Below are 21,055 nucleotides of genomic sequence, written 5' to 3' on the forward strand. Positions count from 1 at the left end.
TGATACTATTATTTGTGTCATATTTGGGTCATGTGTATCAAGCAATCACTTGTCCCAAAGTCGATGCAGAAAGTGGCATCATAACTTTTGTAAGAATATTTTGCCTACAAGTGTTCATGTACTATTACAGAATTTCCTTGCAATTTCCATATTGCTGTCTGTAGGCACAAGTACGCAGCGTCCAGGACATATTCATCCAAGCACTCTGTCTGAAATCTAGGCAGATCAATGATACATCACACACTGACCTCCTAAAGCTAATCCAAAATCATGTTGATCTCGTTATAGCCTCTACACGTATGGACTATTTCTTTACTACTGAAATATCCATATGTACACCTGCAATAATCAATATACATGGTATATACACACTATCATTCATTATTGTGCTAGATAGCAAACTTGTGTGTAAGGTGTATGAGAAGTTCTTGCATGTGAAAGTATGAACTATATGTATATTTGATGCATGGTTAGACTCTTTTTCTACCTTTTGTACCACTATAATGAACATTTAATCAGTAATGTATTAATCTCAAGATTTGTTTCCTACATAAACCTTTGTACTTGCTCTGACACTAGTATTATACACCTAGATACTAAGATACAATATATTCTTGCTAAACATCTGGATTCACCAAGACTATGATTAATTTTTCTTGTTAACGAAATTCTTTAATTTTAATATCTGTTTAGGTTAGTAAAAATTCCACCCAAATTATATTCGGGGTCTGCATTTCATTACGGTTCAAAAGAACAACAATCTTGAGTCATAACGTTAATCGAGTATTTATTTCTAAACCTCTTGCAGTCTGAGTCTTAAGTGTTTAACTTTTGAACACCACTAGTTACTGATGAACCAATCTCAAATGAAATTCTGATCTGAAGTCATCCAAGTTTTGCTCAAATTAGTGTCCCTCTCTTTAACGAAAGAATAATAATAATAATTACCATAATGATAACATTCATCACCATAATGAATAGCCGAAGCGCTGCGCAGCCTCATGCACTCTTTAGGGTATTCCTCCTCGTCCACGTTCTCGTCTTGTTCGGGCTGAAATTGGTACGGCCTAACCTCAGCGAGAAGAGTCTTCTTATTATTCATTATGTTCGCCATCTTCTAGGAGATCACTTTCTTCAGACGACGAAAACGAGCATGACAAGTTTGCCATTAATTCGCTAGAAACATCACTTGATTCAGCCATCATCACTATATACCCTAAACTTAAGAGACTTCCCGACAATATGTCACTTCCGGAAGGTCTATTATCACCGGAAGTATAAAATATTTCCGCAGTGTTTTCCGTAAACCATTGACAAATGCACAACTTATCTTCATTTTCTTCTCTATGAGTCAAAATATGCATGTTTAATGCACATTTCTGAGTTATGTAGCGTAAAATGATCATTCTAATGTATGGTGTGTATTATACGATAGTAGACCTTTAAGTAAGACGTGTCGAAACGTCTAGAGGGTAGGTGTTGGTATCGGTCCGCAGCGAAGTTGTGTGGACTGGTCAAGAGCAAAGTCGTTTTCATAAGTCGATATCGAATATGTTTGCACTGGTCTAGAGATGATGATAGTTCAATAGAGAAGACGCAGTTATATGTCCGGAGAGTAGTGGTGGGTATGTGTCCAGAACGAAGACACAGAGAGTTCAGATAGAACTAGTTTGTCCAGATCTATAGAGAAGACATGCGTAGAGGTTCAGATATAAAAGTTGATCCAGAGAGAAGACGTTGGCGTAGGTCCAAAGCAAAGATGTGATAATAGGTTCAGAGCACAAAAAAAATTCATAGAAGACGTAGGTGTAATTCTAGAGAAAAAACGTTTACATATAGCTATAGTGATTGCCTGATTCTCAATAATATAGGCTATAAAGAGAAAAAAATAGTCAAGGCTTTCAAGTAATTGTTGCGAGGTTTACTTGCATTATTTTGCACTGTGTTCTGTCGAACAAATTAAGACATCATTATCTTAGTGGATGTTCATGCTACATGACATAATGTAAAGTATCCAGTTGCTTTAATACAGGACCCGGTCTTTCTTCATCTTTTCTCATAGAAAACAATGAACCTCAAACAGACTTTAAGGACGCACAACCGAGTGTACTATATTTGTGTCACCATATGTGGCACGTTTTAAAAGTGCACACTATAATTTTGGTTTACCGTCGTAGTGTGCTAAACGTAACATGTATATTATTCCTACTGCTACTTTTGTCAATTTTATCATGTTTGAATAGGCTTCTAATGTTCCATATGTTATGTTGTACCATGCGTCCTAAGTTCGATGGAACCGCTGTAGCTCAGATGGTCTTTTAATGCAAATGTCTTGCGTTTGACACCAGCCAAGGGCAGCCTGTCTTTGCCGTCTCAGTCTTTGATAGGAAAGGCCATAAGCTTTGTAATCTATTTAAATAGGCAAGTGAAACTTAAACTGAATTATACATACAGGTGTTGATATGACCATGGAATTCAAATAAAAGCTTGTTGTGATCACACATTATATAGATAAAAGTGAAACTATTGAAATGGTACAAATGTGATGCGCATTTTGTCATGAAATATGCAAAGTGACGTCAAGGGACACTGAGAACTATTTGCAGAAGCAGTTATATTTACTTCAATCGCTATTAAAAAGCAATCGACAAGTATTATTTGTCCCAATCAATAACGACAGCCTTTGTACTATATAGCTCGACGGAAGAAAAGTTGAAACTTAAAGTTAATTATTCAAGTAGATTTCAATAAACCATGCAATTCAAATAAAAGCCTGTGATAAATATTTCAGAGACAAGGGAGAAACCGTACAACGTGTATACAAATAGGACGCAATTGTCTATCATTAACTATTCCAAAGACTATTGATAATGTGCTTTCAGTAAACAGTCAGCCACGAATGCAAGATCATTTATATGGAATGCAAGGGTTTGCAAATTGTGTTTTGCTGGAAGTAAATAACTTACACTCTACAAAACAGAACCTTGCAATTACATTTAATATTCCAGAATTATGAAAAGCAGGGGGTCGTTTTCTTGGATGATATTCATGGGATATGCCCTTTAAGAACACACACACACACGCATATACATATATATATATATATATATATATATATATATATATATATATATATATATATATATATATATATATATATATAATAGAGAGAGAGAGAGAGAGAGAGAGAGAGAGACGCATAGATTTTATACAATTAAAAAATTGAACTTACCCTTGGAATATTTGAGCTTACCCCAAAAATAATATCCCAACATGAATAACACAATAAGACAAAATATGGTATATTTTAGGGAAATCACGTTATATTTATTGAATCTCTTTTTTCCTTTGCATCTCTGATAGTACCTTAAAGCCATATGACAATAGAGTATTGAGAGTTCAGTTGGAAATATACTTGGAAGAGAAAAAATGTACAATATATATGGGAAGGTAGAAAGGAAATCGATACATTTTTTAGAGAGAGAGGGGATGGAAAGATCTATTCTGTTTTTCAATGATTTATTTATGCTCAAAAGTAAAGAAATTTGGGGACACTTCTTTTATCCATTTAAGTAACAACCTTCAGGCCCTCAACATGAATCAAAGTATGTATGCATCCGACGTTTGAGAATGATTTTAGAATACTTATTTTTCGTCCATGTCATTGTTTGACAAGCAACATGTATTTAGTCTCCTGTGATAACAACGTAAAAATGATATTATATACGCCACCTGTGGATTACATTTTCCGAACATAATCACGCTTTGAACGAAATACTCCTGGTAGTTAATCGTTCGAGACGAGTGAATGTTGTTTACAAACACGTACCTGTTAGATAATTATCACGTGTTGTAATTTTACCAATTAACACATTCTCGGCATAAGAACAGCGACATGTATCTAAACAGTCTTTGAAAATATCTGGCATGCTAACATAGAACGTACAAAGAGTTTCCGATTACAAGCTAACTGGTATGATAAATTAAAAATTCCTGTTTCTTATTTGTCAAATCTTGGTTTAAATAGTAAATAGTATTATTATCTTGTCCACTGCTTATGAGAATGCGAGACTGCCTTTGGCATTAACTACAACATGGACATGAGATAAAAACAGGTGAAAGAAATTGTAGCTAGGTATGCAAAAGAATGTAGAATATATTAATGCTTATTAAAGATGTATGTATTGTGGCGAGGTCGCAAGGTGTGAAACTTGCAGAAAGCATAGCATTAGAAACTGAGCACGACCTCGTATCATTAAATTCGTTCGCACATAGTAACAGTATTTTACCAAGGTATATACTTTGGAAGCATTAACTATACACAGCTTATCTATACTATGGAATCATTGCATTCTCACTGGACCGTTATGGTGGTCTAGTGGTAGATTGTCCGCCTAGGATGCGGGAGGTCGTGGGTTCGACCCCAGCCGAGTCATACCAAAGACTTACAAAATTGTACTAACAGCTGCCTCGCATGCCTGGTCGGCCTGGTGTCAGGATAATGTGACTGGGTGGGACATCACGCTACATGTCTGCGGCATGATGTCCCCGTGCAAGACATCACTATAAACTGTCACACTGCATACATCGTAGTGATATCAATGAAAAACTGTTAAAGCTCCGTTAAAAATCCAAATCACATACACATTCACAAGGGATATCTATGTGATGTGATGTGATTTGATTTTTAACGTAGCTTTAACAATTTTTCAGTTAATATCGCTTCGATGTCTGCAATGTGGCAGTTTATAGTGATGTCTAGCACTGGGGCATCATGCCGCAGACATGTAGCATGATGTCCCACCCAGTCACATTATCCTGACACCAGGCCGACCAGTCCTAACACTAACCTCTTAATGCTGAACGCCAAGCGAGGCAGCTGTTAGTACCATTTTTAAAGTTTCTGGTATGACTCGGCCGGGGATCGAACCCACGACCTCCTGCATCCGAGTAAGGGATATCTATACAATTGTAGCTACTAGCGTTACAAAGAATATCAATAACATGGAAACACTACCTTAACAACTTATCTATACTATGAAAACGTTACGTTTACACAATTAATATATAATAAATAAACTATTATTTCATGTTCATTTAAATGAGAATGAAAAAACTGTATTGGCTTATATATGTAAGATAAGGTCATGGTCTGGTGTTATTTGAAATACAAAGTCCAGTAACTTGTAATGATCTATCAGATGAGGTAAGATATTTCGTATTAGACAGCATTAATTATAGATACGATATGTTCTGAATGATGTGATTCCCGTTAGTAAATGTGAAACTCGTCATTTAATTGGACACCTGAAATCGGGAAAAGATGAGCTCATGCCAATGGCTGTCTAAGATCCGTTATGTCAGAGATCTCGTTTATAATTAGATTGACAATTTTAAACAAGTATAATAGATAAAATCTTATGTATACGTATAATGCTTTGACACAATCTTGTCAAATGCATGGAGGGAATAGCTCTATACATTTCTACGGAAACAAAGCTGATACACAACGGAAATATAGTGAACACAACTGCACAATTATCCTTTCTTCCCTTTGTAATAAGATAACATAATACCTTTGCTGGTGATACAAATACAATGTTTAATAACGAACGACTTGAATGAGAAATTATTCATGATTAATATGTGCGTGTATATGATCCAACTATTGGATCAATTAACATAAGATGCACAGACTTGTAATGATGTAATGAAAAATACAAATAAATGATTAGTTCTAGACATTTCTACGGCAACAAAGCTGATACGCAACGGAAATATAGAAAATACAATTGTACAATTTATCCTTTCTTCCCGTCACAATAATACACCCCAGTCTCCCGCATACCATCTCTACCCCACATAATTAACGTCACGATAATACACAATAATCTCTCCAGCTTCCCATCCCTACCCCATACAATTCCAGTCACAATAATGGGTTGAAATAAGATATCCGTAAACGCTACAATTACGTCTTATTTAGTGAGCTGACAACTATTCAACTTTTTCATTTGTAGGAAAAATAAATGGTAAGATATTCCACGCACGGTAGAGGTAGTGAATAACCAATACACCAATGCAATATAATTCAGTGCGAAGAAAAAGGGTACTCAAGTGAAGAAAACGAGGAATCAAGTGAAGAAAAAGTGGACTTTTGAATCGTTCTTTTTTTTCGATAGTCTTTAATATAAATGAGCAGCAAACAAGTAAATGTGTATCTGTGGTTACATACATACATGCATACATACATACACACCAGCCAGCTTACCTAAATACCTCCGTACCTACCTACCTACATGCATGCATGCACGCACGCACACACACACACACATCCATCCATCTATCCATCCATCCATCCATCAATCCATACATGCATACATACATACATACATACATACATACATACATACTTACGATCAGCCCCAGTTGGCTACATTGGTAGGCACTTGGGCAGGATGACATAGTCCACATTCATTGCATTTTCATGTGTTGATATGCCGTAAAACTCAAAATCACTTTTTTGTACGTGTAAGATTAATCATAATGTTTTCTATCCTACATTTAATATACGGATGTTTACTTAGTTAACTCAGTACAAACACAAGTGGCGAAAGCAAACAAAAAGGGAAATCGTATGCATTCAATGCGTATATAACTTGCAACCATATTTTGCAAAAGAAATTCTGAAATGATTGTATATAGTCGAGAATTAATTAATAGGTCGTCTTTTGTGTGTGTATACTACACACGACTGCATATAACAACGATTAAGCATCGTTATTTGTAGTGATGAGTGCTTAGTCTTGATTGAATATGGGTTAGTGTGTGCAGGCTAGGCGATGGTGCCGTTTACCAGCGGACCTGGATTCATATGCACATTTTGTTTTGAGGATTTAAAATTTTATCTACAATGTGTTGTCAGGAGACAGTCATAATATTTGCAGAAACAATTATATTTGTTAAAATAGCGTTAAAAAGCAATCAATCGTTATTTTTTCGAATAATTTAGCATAACCTTTGTAGTATTGTTCGAGGGAACTAACGTTGTAACTTAACATTGTTTATTCATAACATCGTGCAATGCAAAACAAAAAGGTCAATGAGAGATATGTTAGAGATAAAGCTTAAACCAGGCAAAGTAATGAAACGTATGACGCACTATTTGCCATTAACTGTTCCAAAGACTAATTGTTCCAAAGAATAATTGAAAACGTGTTTGTCAGTAGTCAGTGCTATACAATTGCTCGATAATCTACATGTGTTCTTGGAAAAACTAGACCTTAGAAACTGCGTTTAGGTTGGAACAAATAGCCTACTGTCTGAACAATAATATGTTGCAATTTTATTTCGTATTGCAAATCAACTTTACGTTTTATAATTCAAATACACTTCGTTAAACTTACCTAACATTGTATGAGAATCAAGAGACACAGGGGAATGTTTTCTTGGATAATGTTCATGGAACATGCCCTTTTACAATAAAGTGACAATCATAAAACATAATATATCGAACATAGGAAGCATGGTTAAAAAGATCATACGAGAATTGACAATAACTGGCATTACGAGTAATGTACATATTACGGTTAGAATAATGCGACGGAAAGACAAACTAAAATATTACAATTTTGAAACGTGCCACATATGGTGACTAAATACTGTATACATTTCTATATATCATTAAAGTGTATTTGACATTACATTACTTATATTGCATGAGAAAAGATAAATAATATCATGCCCTATTTTGAAGCGACTCAATTTTTACCATTGTAAAACGGGAAAAAACGAAAGAAAGACTTGGTACAATTTCTTGAAAGCTTAGACTTTTTGAGTATTATCTTTGAAAATTGTATTATAGAGGATCAGGCAATCGCTCTGTACTTATACCCCAGCCTAACTCTGGTCTCATATCCATGTTTTATCTTGAACCTGTACACACATCTTCTCCCTAATCTAATGTGTTCTCTCTGGACTTTATTTCCATGTATTCGATCCAGGTACATACTGATTTCCATTCTCTGGACATGAACTCGCATCATCCCCTCATGACCTATTAATTAGCACGTCTTTCCTCTCTATCGACACATACCAACGATTTTGATATGGACCTACACATACATCGTCTCACTGTACCTTTGCACAAGTCTTCTCTCTGGACCTAAACACACATCTTCTATCTTTATACCTATTTGCGCGTCTTCTCTCTGAACATATACACACGTCTTCCCTCTGTACCTATACACATGTTGTCTCTCTTTACCTATACAAGCATCTTTGGAGTATGACAAACATCTTTTCCTTGTACCTATATCTATATATATATATATATATATATATATATATATATATATATATATATATATATATATATATATATATATATATATATATATATATATATATATATATATATATCTGGAGATATACACAAACATTCACTCAGACTAATCTCACGTTTTCATGAAAACAAAACTCTATTTTATCAGAATCATTAAAAAGGTTCAATTTTGAGATAATGCTGTACTCATATTTTTCTTGATTTCAAATTGTCCTGGCATCAGCGAAGCCATCTTCTACATACTAGACCGATGTTTTATAATTTAATATTAGTTTCAATCATTACTATCGAAGTGAAAAGCACAGAAGCGTTCCGATTCAATATAAAACATTAGTCTACTGTCTACCCAACAATATATATATATATATATATATATATATATATATATATATATATATATATATATATATATATATATATATATATAATCAAACCTTCCAACAATATTCATCAGCAATTTAAATAAACGATACAGTTTAAAAATATTCCTCCTTCTTTTCTATCCTCTTCTTTGTAGTAAACCAATAATACAACGTATTAAAAATTTACTTTTCAAATTGTCCACCAAAACGTCGAAAACAAAGACTATGTTTAATGGCATCATTGCTTACAAATCCCTTACCAGAACGTATCAAACATATATTGCATAATTGTAATGCTATGCAAATATAGGCTGTGAGGAATCTTAAAAAAATCGTTGATTACAGTTGTTGTTCACAACCTGTCGAAATATAGCGAGACACCAAGAAAAGAACATAAACATGTAACTATTTTTGAACAGAATTGAAGGAATATAGTTTCTTATCAATATAGTTTCTTTCAGAATTAAAATAGCTTACATAATATTATGCATTGATTATATTAACATCAGTTTAAAAATGCATTTATAGTCACCGTTGCGTTAGATTTGTAACACCGCAACATTTACAGTCACCGTGTGTGTATCTGTGTGTGTGGGTGTTTATGGTGTGTGATTTGGATTTTTAACGCAGCTTTAAAAACATGTTATTTTAAATCGCTTGTCAGTGTGGCAGTTTATAATGATGTCTAGTACTGGGAAACATACCCAGGCATGTAGCATGATGTCCTATAAAGTTACTTTATCCCGACACCAGTCTTACCAGTCCTAACACTAACCACTTAATGCTGAGCGTCTAACCAAAAAGACCACCGGAAAGGTCTACAGTCACCGTTACATGTAAACTCACCATTAAATGTATAGTCACCATTACATTTATAATCACATTATTGTCATTATCACATTTATAGTCACGGTCAAATCTCTAGTGACCGCCTCATCCATAGTCACCATTTCATTTGCAGCCAAATTTATTGTCACCGTTACAGTTATATTCACCGTCAAATATATTGTTGCAATCACGAGTAGTCACCGTTCCGCTTATATTCACCGTAAAATTTATAGTCAAAGTCACATTTACAGTTATCGTTACAGTTATAGTCACCGTGACAATTATAGTTACTGTAACATGTATAGTCACCATTCTATTTATATTCATCATTACATTTATAGTCACTGTAACATTTATAGTCGACGTAACACTTTTAATCGCCGCTAGATTTTCAGTCATTGCAACATTTGTTGTCAACGTCCCACTTTTAGTCGCCATTGCATCCATGGTCACCGTCAAATTTATAGTCACCTCCACGTGTATAGTCACCTACACATGTATAGTCACCTCCATAATTTTAGTAACCGTCAAATCTATAGTTAAAATGGTGACCATGGGTAATGAAAACCCTTAAGAAATGTAGCTTAAGTATTGCACACTTATAACCATGCTCTCTGATGCCGATCATCTTTCGCCTGCCACCGTCAGTCTTCTGATGGTAGACATCTCCTCTGCAGTGATGGTTAAGAACCTAATGGAAACAATAGCAAAGACATCAAGAAATGCTATTTGTCAGCGATGATGCTCTAGATACTTCAAAGTTCTGGCTAACGCACAATAATTACCTTTAAAGGACCATTTCTCTTGGAGTAAATCTGCTGGGTCGTTTCTGATCTATGTGACAAACAACATAGGCATGCTAAGCTGCTCTTGGTCCGTCGATGCAGGCTAATAAGCATGCTTATCAGGGCCTCCAAGTAGAGCTTTCTTCCAAATTTTGTGAGCGTCCGCAATTCAAACATACTTTTGTTATCGCCTCACTAGAGGGGGCAATCAGATAGGATAAGGAAGGAAGTATTCGATTTAAAGGTATGATGTTTGGCGCAGCCTACACAATTGGAGAATTTTAACAGAGCGGTAGGAATATTTGGAGAACTCGGGTCTAATCCCTTCAGTGGATATCACTTACGTGGGGATAAACTCCTTAATAAGTCCAACGCTAGCATGTTTTCCACTGGTCAGACATAATCTTGTCACTTTTGTCAGCTATCCATCCCGCTTCCTCGCCGGCTTTCCTATATATTTCGTCTATGATAACATTAATCTCCTCGGTGGGCATGGCTCCCCCAAATAAGATTTCACATACACCCTCTCCAGTTTCTCCTGCTGAAGACCACACGTGGATCTTGGATCGGATCTCTTTTGGTTCCTATTTCCATCACCACGTGAGGTAATTATTTAATTGGAACCGGTTTCTGGCACAAGTAAAATTTCAAAGGCCAGGAAACCGATTCTTATATATTAACCGACGTGTCAGATTCGGGTTGTGGCGATCACCTTCTGACAGAAGGGATAATTCTTTAGATCTAATGGTCCAGTGGAGTAGCAATCCTCCATTTAAAAAGGAATTACTGACAGTAATTGTAGCTCTTTATGTGTGTGTCAACCATGTACAGGTTCATTGTGTTATGTGACAACACATCGGCGGTATCATACCTCAGAAGTCAATAATGTACATGTGGCTTTCATCTGTACATATAAGTGTGGACCTCCATCCGTTGGGCAGTCCCAGAAGAGATTGCTCTCACAGTCTGATATATTTTCTTCAAAAGGAATATATTGGCAGACGAACTCTCCAGACACATTTAAATGCACAACAAAAAATACATTGACACAGATTCACAGAAACTGTCATAATTCTAAAGCAACTATTAACGTTCCGTGTGAGCAATTATTTTCCAGTGCAAACATCATTCGAATTATGTTAAAAAAGGGATGCATGACAAGATCAAAGCAATGCAATAACATTACGCCGAAAAGAATGTAACGGAAAACAATGGTATACGATCCGTAACTCTTTCACATGATAATTTGACGTGTTACCTATTTCAATATGCCACTTGAAATAACAAACGGTAATACAAACGTTTCTCCTAGGTATACGTAGTATAACCTTTATTATTCACTCTATGTTGTGTTCTTGTTGTTGTTGCTACGTAGTTAGCACGATTTTGAGCACATGGTAGGCTATGCATGTTAGTCTATATATTAAGTGGTGGAAATTATCGGCAAGAGATCCTGGGAAGAACTATCGGTCTATGGAAAGCAGCTGGCAAACGTACATAATCATTTTGACCGAGCTTGCGACACGAACCCGCGTGAACAGAGGTACAATGTCAACGATATGTAAAGTCGAGCTGATGCAAGTACGTAATGAGAATTTGACAGTCTGATTTAAATCGAGAAATACTTGTAATGAGGACATATAACATGCACCGATAATGGTTTACGATGATTAACTACTAAATATGATAAGGCAACATATTGACATTAATGCTGAAGCTGATTATTGTGCCTCCAACATGACAAGAATATTTGATGAAATTTTCTCCGGAAAAAAAATAGTATAGTAAAGATAAGGTTTTTTAGTATGTCACCATTTCACTACGATACCAACGTAGACCCGATATATATTTATATAATTGCCAACATTTAATTTGGCCAGTATTTGAGAGGAATGATGAATGTCCATTATAAAGAAGTGGAGATTATTTTTTTGGTGTGATACATATTGATATATCTTGATAAAATCATTTTCCACATTAATTCTTAATTTCGCTTGCATCAAATTCGTTAGCAGAGGCCCCGGTCAATTTAATCTCCAAAAATGATACCAAAATAACGCTATGCATTTTTTAATTATTGCAGTTGGTCTAAGTTACAATGCATAAAGTGGTATGGAGTCTTGAGAGGGATCAATTAGCTGTATAAAGCTCAAAACAGTGAAGCGATCCGTCATGATTTATTGACTTATACTATATTTAACGTTAATTTTAGGCCATGAACAATTACAGAATATAATGAAATTCTAACATGGACATTATGATTGTGACTAATTCAAAAAAGTACATGAACGATTCAATATTTTCAAATTGAACTCTACCAACAAGATATAGATGTGTATATGTTTATGGCGGGGTACTGAAAAGATGCATGCATCCAGACTGGAGACTTGATAATACAATTGTCCTTTTAAGGAAACTTTGGGTTTATGAAAATTAAATGTCGCGAGGTATTTTATGATTTAGGGAAAATGGCTTAAAATTTCGAATATTTCCTGTTTACATTTTAGTACTATTGAAAAATTGGATTCTGCCTCTCTAGTCAAATAGTCATAGCATAAACTGTAAATACCTTCTTAATAAGAAATTGTATTCAGAAAGGAATCACAAAAAGGTGTGAATAGAGGATAAGGTGAGAGGAAAACCCTTTTTCAAATTAAGTATTTAAAATAGTAAATAAAATTAGAAACGTTATTTTAAAGTGTTATATTTTGCTAAGATATTTTTAATCACATTATGATTGATTGAACTTACCATTTCATAACGTTTCTGAAAACGTGTACCATTACATAGTTGTCACGTGATATGTGTAAGGTCATTGAGCTTACAGGACAAAAGTAATTCAAACTTTAATTTAGCCCCCTTTCCCCGTGACCTTAATGACAAATCACGATACCCAGATTTACAATTCAAATTTTCCTGAAACATTTGCATACGATTCAAATGCTTGTTGATACAAAGAAACAAAATCAAGTAACCGATCTTCGTATCTATGTAGAGTAGCTTCATAAATGATTTGGTTGAGGGAAAATGTGGAAAACCCTAAATAGGAGAATTAAGGTAAACCCAATGTAAAAATGGCTGGTCATGGAGATAATGTTTGACTTTATGCAAATATTTTAAAAAATTTTAATATTTATTTTTCTGTATATCTAGCTAATAATTGTGACAATATTAATTATTAAAAGTCCAAAAATACCAACATTATCATATACTTTCTCATATGAACAATAATTTCATCACCAAAGTATGGAAGATAAGAAAACCTACTTGTGTAATAATTTAAGTATATTGGACCCTGTCTTGCAATCTCATCTTCATCAGTTTCCTCTTGTAGCCCAGATGTTTCAGCTGTATTGGTATGGTGTCTATAGATTGCTCCGGATTAGCAAGCGTACATTGGGGTCGAAAAGATAATGGCTTCGCAGACCATCGTTGTTTTGCTGTCTGATACCTATTCTCTACTCAGCTCAGATTTGCTTTAGCAACTGTGTCATTGATTTCATCATCGATGTGGACTGCATATTACATTGTGCTGCCGGGATAGTGAATGTGTCCACTGGCCATTCACTGTAAAGGTTAGTGACTCGTAAGAAACAAACAATACTAAAATGAAAAAAGTCAAAGAATCATGAAATTTTGATTATATTGACCATATTTAAGTCTTGGATGTGTTGCCTCCTTGACATATGTCAGAATATATCCAAAATGCGTGCGAAATATAGCCTAAAACGTTGCAGGCTTGAAGAAAATATATACAAATATAAATTTTATCATGGGAACAAAATACGTTACGCTGAGCTACGTTTGGTATAATATAGTTGCTCATTATGTGGTGACTTCGATTAGTACCAGAAATAGTAATTAAACCTTTTGAAGATGACTATGGTGGAGGCATTTTGTTAGGTATGGATAGTATTATTTCATTTAGAAGCAGTTGTGGATCAATACATGCTTGTTGGTTACAACCCTTTGTCACCACGAATATTTTGTTCAGGACAAGTAGCGATAACCGGCCTTTATCAATAAATAATGCGGATGTTGAATATGACTGCCTAGACGCCATATTGTAGGGTAGATCGATACAACTTTTAACAAATACCAAATAAACTCTGTAAGAAGTATTTACGTAAAACCCCATGTTTGCATGGCTATCTTTTAGTTGATGAGGAGTAGTGATAAAAATGTTTGCTCCAACTGGCCCGAGAATCAGGAACATATAGCATTTCTGTTAAGAAAAAGCGAATACAAATAACCTATAAATTCAATTGATGTATACAAATTAATATATTTGAAAACTTCACTTCAAAAAAACTAATGTAGAACTACTTGATGCGATATGAGGGGATATATTTTTGTGTCATAAACAATACTGAGTTTTTTCTTCAATTTATTGAACTTGTTTATCTATTGTTCACTTACTTTGCATATTTTTATAATTTAATAATTATGCCAATCTTGTAAATCGATTATCAGTAAAATTGTTTGAACTGTGAATTATGTGCAGAATAAACTGTAGAATCATTCTTGTAATTTATTAACTGTCCTTTAACTTTCCAATTATTATTCACAATTGTTGTTATCGTCAACAAGCGCATAATAATTTGGTACATTTAATTCACCTACTGTATACCAAAATGTGGATAGATGAAGGTGATTTCTAAAGTAGGACATCCGATAAGGTAATAAAAAATCATACAATATTGATGACATTGACATGAAACTTGACGATCATTCTCTGTGAAACCATTGTTATAATCCATACTATTTGAGAACTTTTGCAAACATGATTCCTATTGGGAATAGTGTCAGGTTATAACGTTCATTTAGTTATGTATACACGTGTCCACATGATGTTTATTTTTGCAAAGTAACAGCGAAACAAGGGCTATATCTGATTATTCACTTGTCATTTCTAAAACATAATAATTGTTGTCAAAAGTCTCGGTCTATATAATACCATTACTTCTGGAATGCAAAAGATGTTAACGTTTCTTTTACTATCCTGTCTCACAACAGTATACACACTAAGTGCTAACATAGTCTTGCTATATGGTTGCCGATTGGAAATAATAATGACGTAAATACTTTCAGGCTAAATATTTTAATGCGGAGATGACTCCAACACAACCAGTCATTAAGCCTTTGCTTTCAACACACAAAAACGATTTGAATTGTAAGGCCTTACATGGAGACCTTTATATCTTTAAAAATTGCGCTTAACTCTATAAAACACGATGTTGAAGGCAGACAAACAAATCATGAAATAGTTCAATAGCTGTATGTACAATTTCTTCAAAATCTTTGACAATCCAACCCAAATGCCAGACTTGGAAAAATGGACAATCTGTTCAATAATTAAAGACTCTGCAACTTTAGAGACAACAAAATGAGTATTAGGCAGATGAAAAAATATATTGAATTCAACCATTCTAGATACTGTAATTTCGTTTAAATCAAAGTTAAGAATCGATGCAATTAGGGATTGTTATTCCAAAGATTGGGATGACTCGAAATTTAATTAATATAAATGTAACTAATATATTACTATATGCTAATATAGTTGAAATATATCAAATACAATTCAAAGTGCGCAAACCAAATCGTTCATGGACGGACACATCCATGGGATGATCTTCGAACGGAAGGAGGTAGAAATGTGGCGCAACCGACAACCAGACGAGAAATAACAGTATTCCCTAAGAAATTCCTTCACAAATGTAGGACGTCTGCAACGACGGTTTACAGTGCGCCCCACCCATCGAAAAATACCACAAACTCCGCGAAAATGTGACCCTACCCCACCGAACTTGCTTCCCAAGATTAGTTGCCCTTATCCACCACCACTGGCTGCAGATTCACATTGTGAACCCATTTGAAGCAAATTTAATTTAATTGTATATCTCATTGTTAAAAATGTGGAGCACTTTGTATATTTTGCATACGGAATATATATTGTTAAATAGTTATCTGCTATCCAACAATAGTGAACTCCTATCTAACACTTAGGCATCTAACATCCAATACCCTGCACTATATTATCAACGTTCAGTGTTGAGTGTCCAATACCAGTGACAGACCATCAGAACGCTGTGTGTAGTGACCAATACCCCACACTCACTACCCAACACACATCGTGCAGTGAAATGTATTCAGTCATTTACTATGCAGAACTCCACACTACACCATCAACAAGCTGTATGTAGTGACAAGTACTTTCTACCTGCCTTACAACAAACGTACCGATCAATATCCGGTCATATACTCCCATTATACCATCAACACGCCGTGTGTTGTAACCTGCTACCTAGTGAATATATGCATATATCCGATATTTATATATATTACATTACCTGTACCTTTGACTAGGTTGACGCTATCAACACCTTTTCACATATTGTATTGTTATATATATATATATATATATATATATATATATATATATATATATATATATATATATATATATATATATATATATATATATATATATATATATATATGTGTATGTATGTATGTATGTATGTATGTATATATATATATATATATATATATATATATATATATATATATATATATATATATATATATATATAATCAAGGAGACCAACTCGAAGTACAACTAAATTAAATGCGACTAGAATTAAATTTCGAAACTGTACTAGACTTTATAAGAGACAGACAAAAGCTCCATATAAAGTAAAACTTGGTCGAGACAATAATGCTAAACTTTCCAAACGAATAAGGAATTTAGCGGAGTTTAAACGAAATATTTAGTAATTATCGAAAGAAATATATGTATTATAGGCTTACAAGTGGGAACTTTTTTGTTTTTTGTTCATCCAACATCGTTGTGTCTTGATTTTGTAAAGTTCAGACAAATACTCACAGCTGCAGACACTGACATGGGAAGAGGAGTTTTGAATAGTGTGTGTAAGGGGTGTTGTATGGTGATGGGATGTTCGATGGTATACTGGTGTGATGGTTGTATTTGTTGTCTTGCAACGGATAGCCTTTTGTGAGAGATTTCATCTTCTTTGAATACATTCTAAGCTAACACACAAGATTTTTGGGATAAAGTGTTTAGGGCGTGTTGAATTGTATAGATGAATTGATGGATATTATTTTTTGAGGTGTAAGGGATAGATAATTTGTGAGAAATATTCTGATTTTCTTACAACTAAGCAAACATAGAAAGCTTGTGATAGTGTGTATATGGCTTGTTTGATTAAATTGGGATGTTTTATGGCATAAGTAGTGTGATGTGAAGTATTTTGGTAATGAAAGGTATATTATTGTTTGGTATAGCTGGTGTGATGGAAAATATTTTTGTGGTTTGAGGAATAGTCTAGTTTGTGAGATTTCATCTGACTCTTACACACTAAGCTAACATAAGAATTTTTTGGATAAGGTGTGGGTGATAAACGGTGCAGATGGTGTAATGGATATTTTTTTATGGGATGTTAGATTTTATATATAAGGTCTGTAAGAGTATTTTCGTTTGATGTCACCTCCTTTTCGTACAGTATAAGTTAACACAGGACGTTTTGAATTAGCATGTGGGTGATGGTTGGTATAGATGGTGTAACGGATTGCATATTTATGGGGCTTTGAATGGTATTGCTATGTTGGATGCTATAGTGGAGTAATTTATATTATTTTTGTGGGGTAAGGGATAGTATATTTTTGCGATTTCATCTACGTTTTATACTCTAAAAAATAATACGGGACGTTTGTTGGATAGTGTGTCGTCTAATGGATGGTATCGATGGTGCAATGAATATAACTGTACCGGGTGCTGGATTGCATACAAGGTGTGAGAGACTATGTTTTGTATGTTTTCATCTCCTTCTCTTAAACTCATAACTAACACCGAACGTTTCGGAATATTATTTGGAAGGGTTTGAGTGGTACAGGTGTGAATTTAGATCTTAGGTTTGTGAGATCGCATCTCCTTCTCTTAAAGTCTAAGCTAACATACGACGTTTTGGGATAATGTGTGTGAATGATTTATGGCATTGGGATGTAATGGATGATATGTTTGTGGTGTAAGGGATTTGTTTGCATTCATCGTATACATTAAGCTAACACAGGGTGTTTTCTTGGATAGCGTGTGAGGTGATTGTTGGTATAGATGGTGTACAGGATTGTAATGGTATGGGGTTTTGGATGGTATTAGGATGTTGGATGGTTTAGTGGTATCATGTATTGTTTGTGGTGTAAGGGGTAGGTATATTTTGTGAAATTTCTTCTTCTCTTACATTCTAAGCTAGCACAAAGCGTTTTGGCGAGAGTGTATAATGGGATGTTTGATGGTATATAAGGTATGTAATAATAGGTTTGATGAATTTGTTCTTCTCTTACATTCTAAGAGAACAAAGCGTGTTGGATAGAAAGTATAATGGGATGTTGGATTGTATATATGGTATATTTTATTCCGTTCCTGGTATTTCGTCTCCTTCTCTCACATTTTAACCTAATACAAATTGTTTTGTCTAGTTTGTAGAGTGGGATGTTGGATAGTATATAAGTTATGTGATAGTATGATAGAGTTATTTCATCTCCTTTTTCATTCTTAGCGAAAACATGGCATTTGCATTGTGTGTATGTGTGTGTGTATGAGTGTATGTGGAGACTACACCATACATTTTGGATATTGTATGTATATGTTTGTTTGTTTATGTAAGTCCATGTTTTATTTGTCCTTATACAATAGCACGTATTGAGATGAACTAGAACACTATTACTAAATCACCGCCCGATTGAGGTCAATTACTTGCAATACTGTTGCCCTTTTTCATCTAGTGCCCACTAAAGCAACGTCATTGAGGTTAGAAATGTCGAAGATATAAATATATACTTGGGCTTTTCCATAGGACTATCCTACAAGTTGAGGGTAAAATTATATAATCGGTTTTTCCATAGTACTTTCCAACAAGTTGAGGTTATAAATAGATAAAAGGGTTTTTCCATAGGATTGAACCACAAATTCCGGCTAAAAATATATATTAGATTTTTACATTGAAATTTACCCAGCTCTAAATGGATATTAGAATTTTTCCTTTCCTCATTTATCTAGAAAAAATATAAATTTCTACTATTGTCACACTATGTTTTACTTTTTGTTGTATAGGCGTATGTTTGTATGTGTATTTGTTTGTGCATATTGACCATATAAAACCTTGACCCTAGAAAGACCTACCTTGTTCCAATTCCATTGATCTATACAGATCCCATACATTTTCGTTTGACCCTATACAGTCCGTATACATTTTAATTTGTCCATATGCAGTCCCAATTCATTTTCATGTGACCCTATACAGTCCCAATCCACTTTGACCCTACGGTTCAACCCCCTAAATTAAACATAGAGGTCTACGTGACTTTACGGTATCCCCTACTAATACTGCAGTCTGCTTAACAACTGTTATCTGCCTCTTAATCAGATTGTTCATGCAGCTAAATTGGAGATAAGTGACTTTTCAATGGATATACCGAGACAGCCAGACGATCTGCAGCCTTTATTGTGAGGTGTAGGTGGTGTATATGTAACGAAAGCGTTTCTTTATTTGCCTCTGTTCAAATATATTTTAAATATTTCAAATGTCCGTTTTGTGGACCGCTTTTATATGCTCGACGGACTCATGTTGGTGGAAATATATTTGTATTACTGATACGTATCAGTGATGAGCATAACTGCTGGTTGTGGTCTTGATAATTATAATAGAATGTCTATTTCCTGCATATCATTTGTGGACATGGCAACTCACAATTGTCACTAGTTTTTGATGCTGTAATCCCTATCGTACCAGAAGTATTATTCTTTAATAGCTTGCCATAACTTACTATATTATTTATTCATGCTGTCATTATTATGGTTCCAGATATGTCATTCATCAACAACGTGCCATAACTTGAGTGTGTCTCATTGCTGTCTGTAGGTTGCAGACATACAATTCATTAACAACGTTCAATGTTCAGTTACCATAAATGTAATCAAGAATTCGACGTTAGGACAAGCAACCCGAAAGCCCGGTATGATTATTGCATCGGAATGCAGACACTTCCAAGAATATATGCTATGTTTGAACGTAAATAATAGATTTACATATTATATCCAGACGCATTTTCCTTTGTCACTCTTTTCATGTGATTACATGTCTTTAAATTTCTGGTACTGCGTTTTCTAATTAGGATGGCTATTGTTTACATGTTCATTTTCATTTACAGGGCTACGTATTAAAAATGTTTCAGAAGCGTTTTTTTTTTTCTTTCTTTCTTGTACTGCATTATATATCGAGGAATGTCTTGTTAGCATGGTAAATATATTGTACCGTGTTTGCTATTAAAGAATTATAGGGCAAAGATGTTACATTTCGTATACTACGTTATCCATTGAAGGGAGCATTTTATAAATGATAAATGTCTTAAAGTATTCATCTTATAAACTCCCTACATTTTATGTAGGAGAGAAGTTTCTCTTTATTCTGGGCCTCGAGAGGTTTTATTGTGTTTTATTTCCAATATTTTTATTGCCTAATAATCTTCCTTAGAAAACGTCACTGAATTGTGATTTAATATAAAAGCTGTAAATACTGTACTTGATATGGTCTATGACGGTACAAAATGTAATAACTTGTAAATGAAAGTGATTATAAATTTTCCTTTCATTATGTCCACGCTATTTAGGAGAATATATAAATACAGTACATATACGATTGTACTTATCTACCCTACTA

Source organism: Sinohyriopsis cumingii, chromosome 14 (genome assembly GCF_028554795.1).
Source record: "Sinohyriopsis cumingii isolate HCF-2022 chromosome 14, ASM2855479v2, whole genome shotgun sequence".
NCBI lineage: Eukaryota > Metazoa > Mollusca > Bivalvia > Unionida > Unionidae > Sinohyriopsis > Sinohyriopsis cumingii.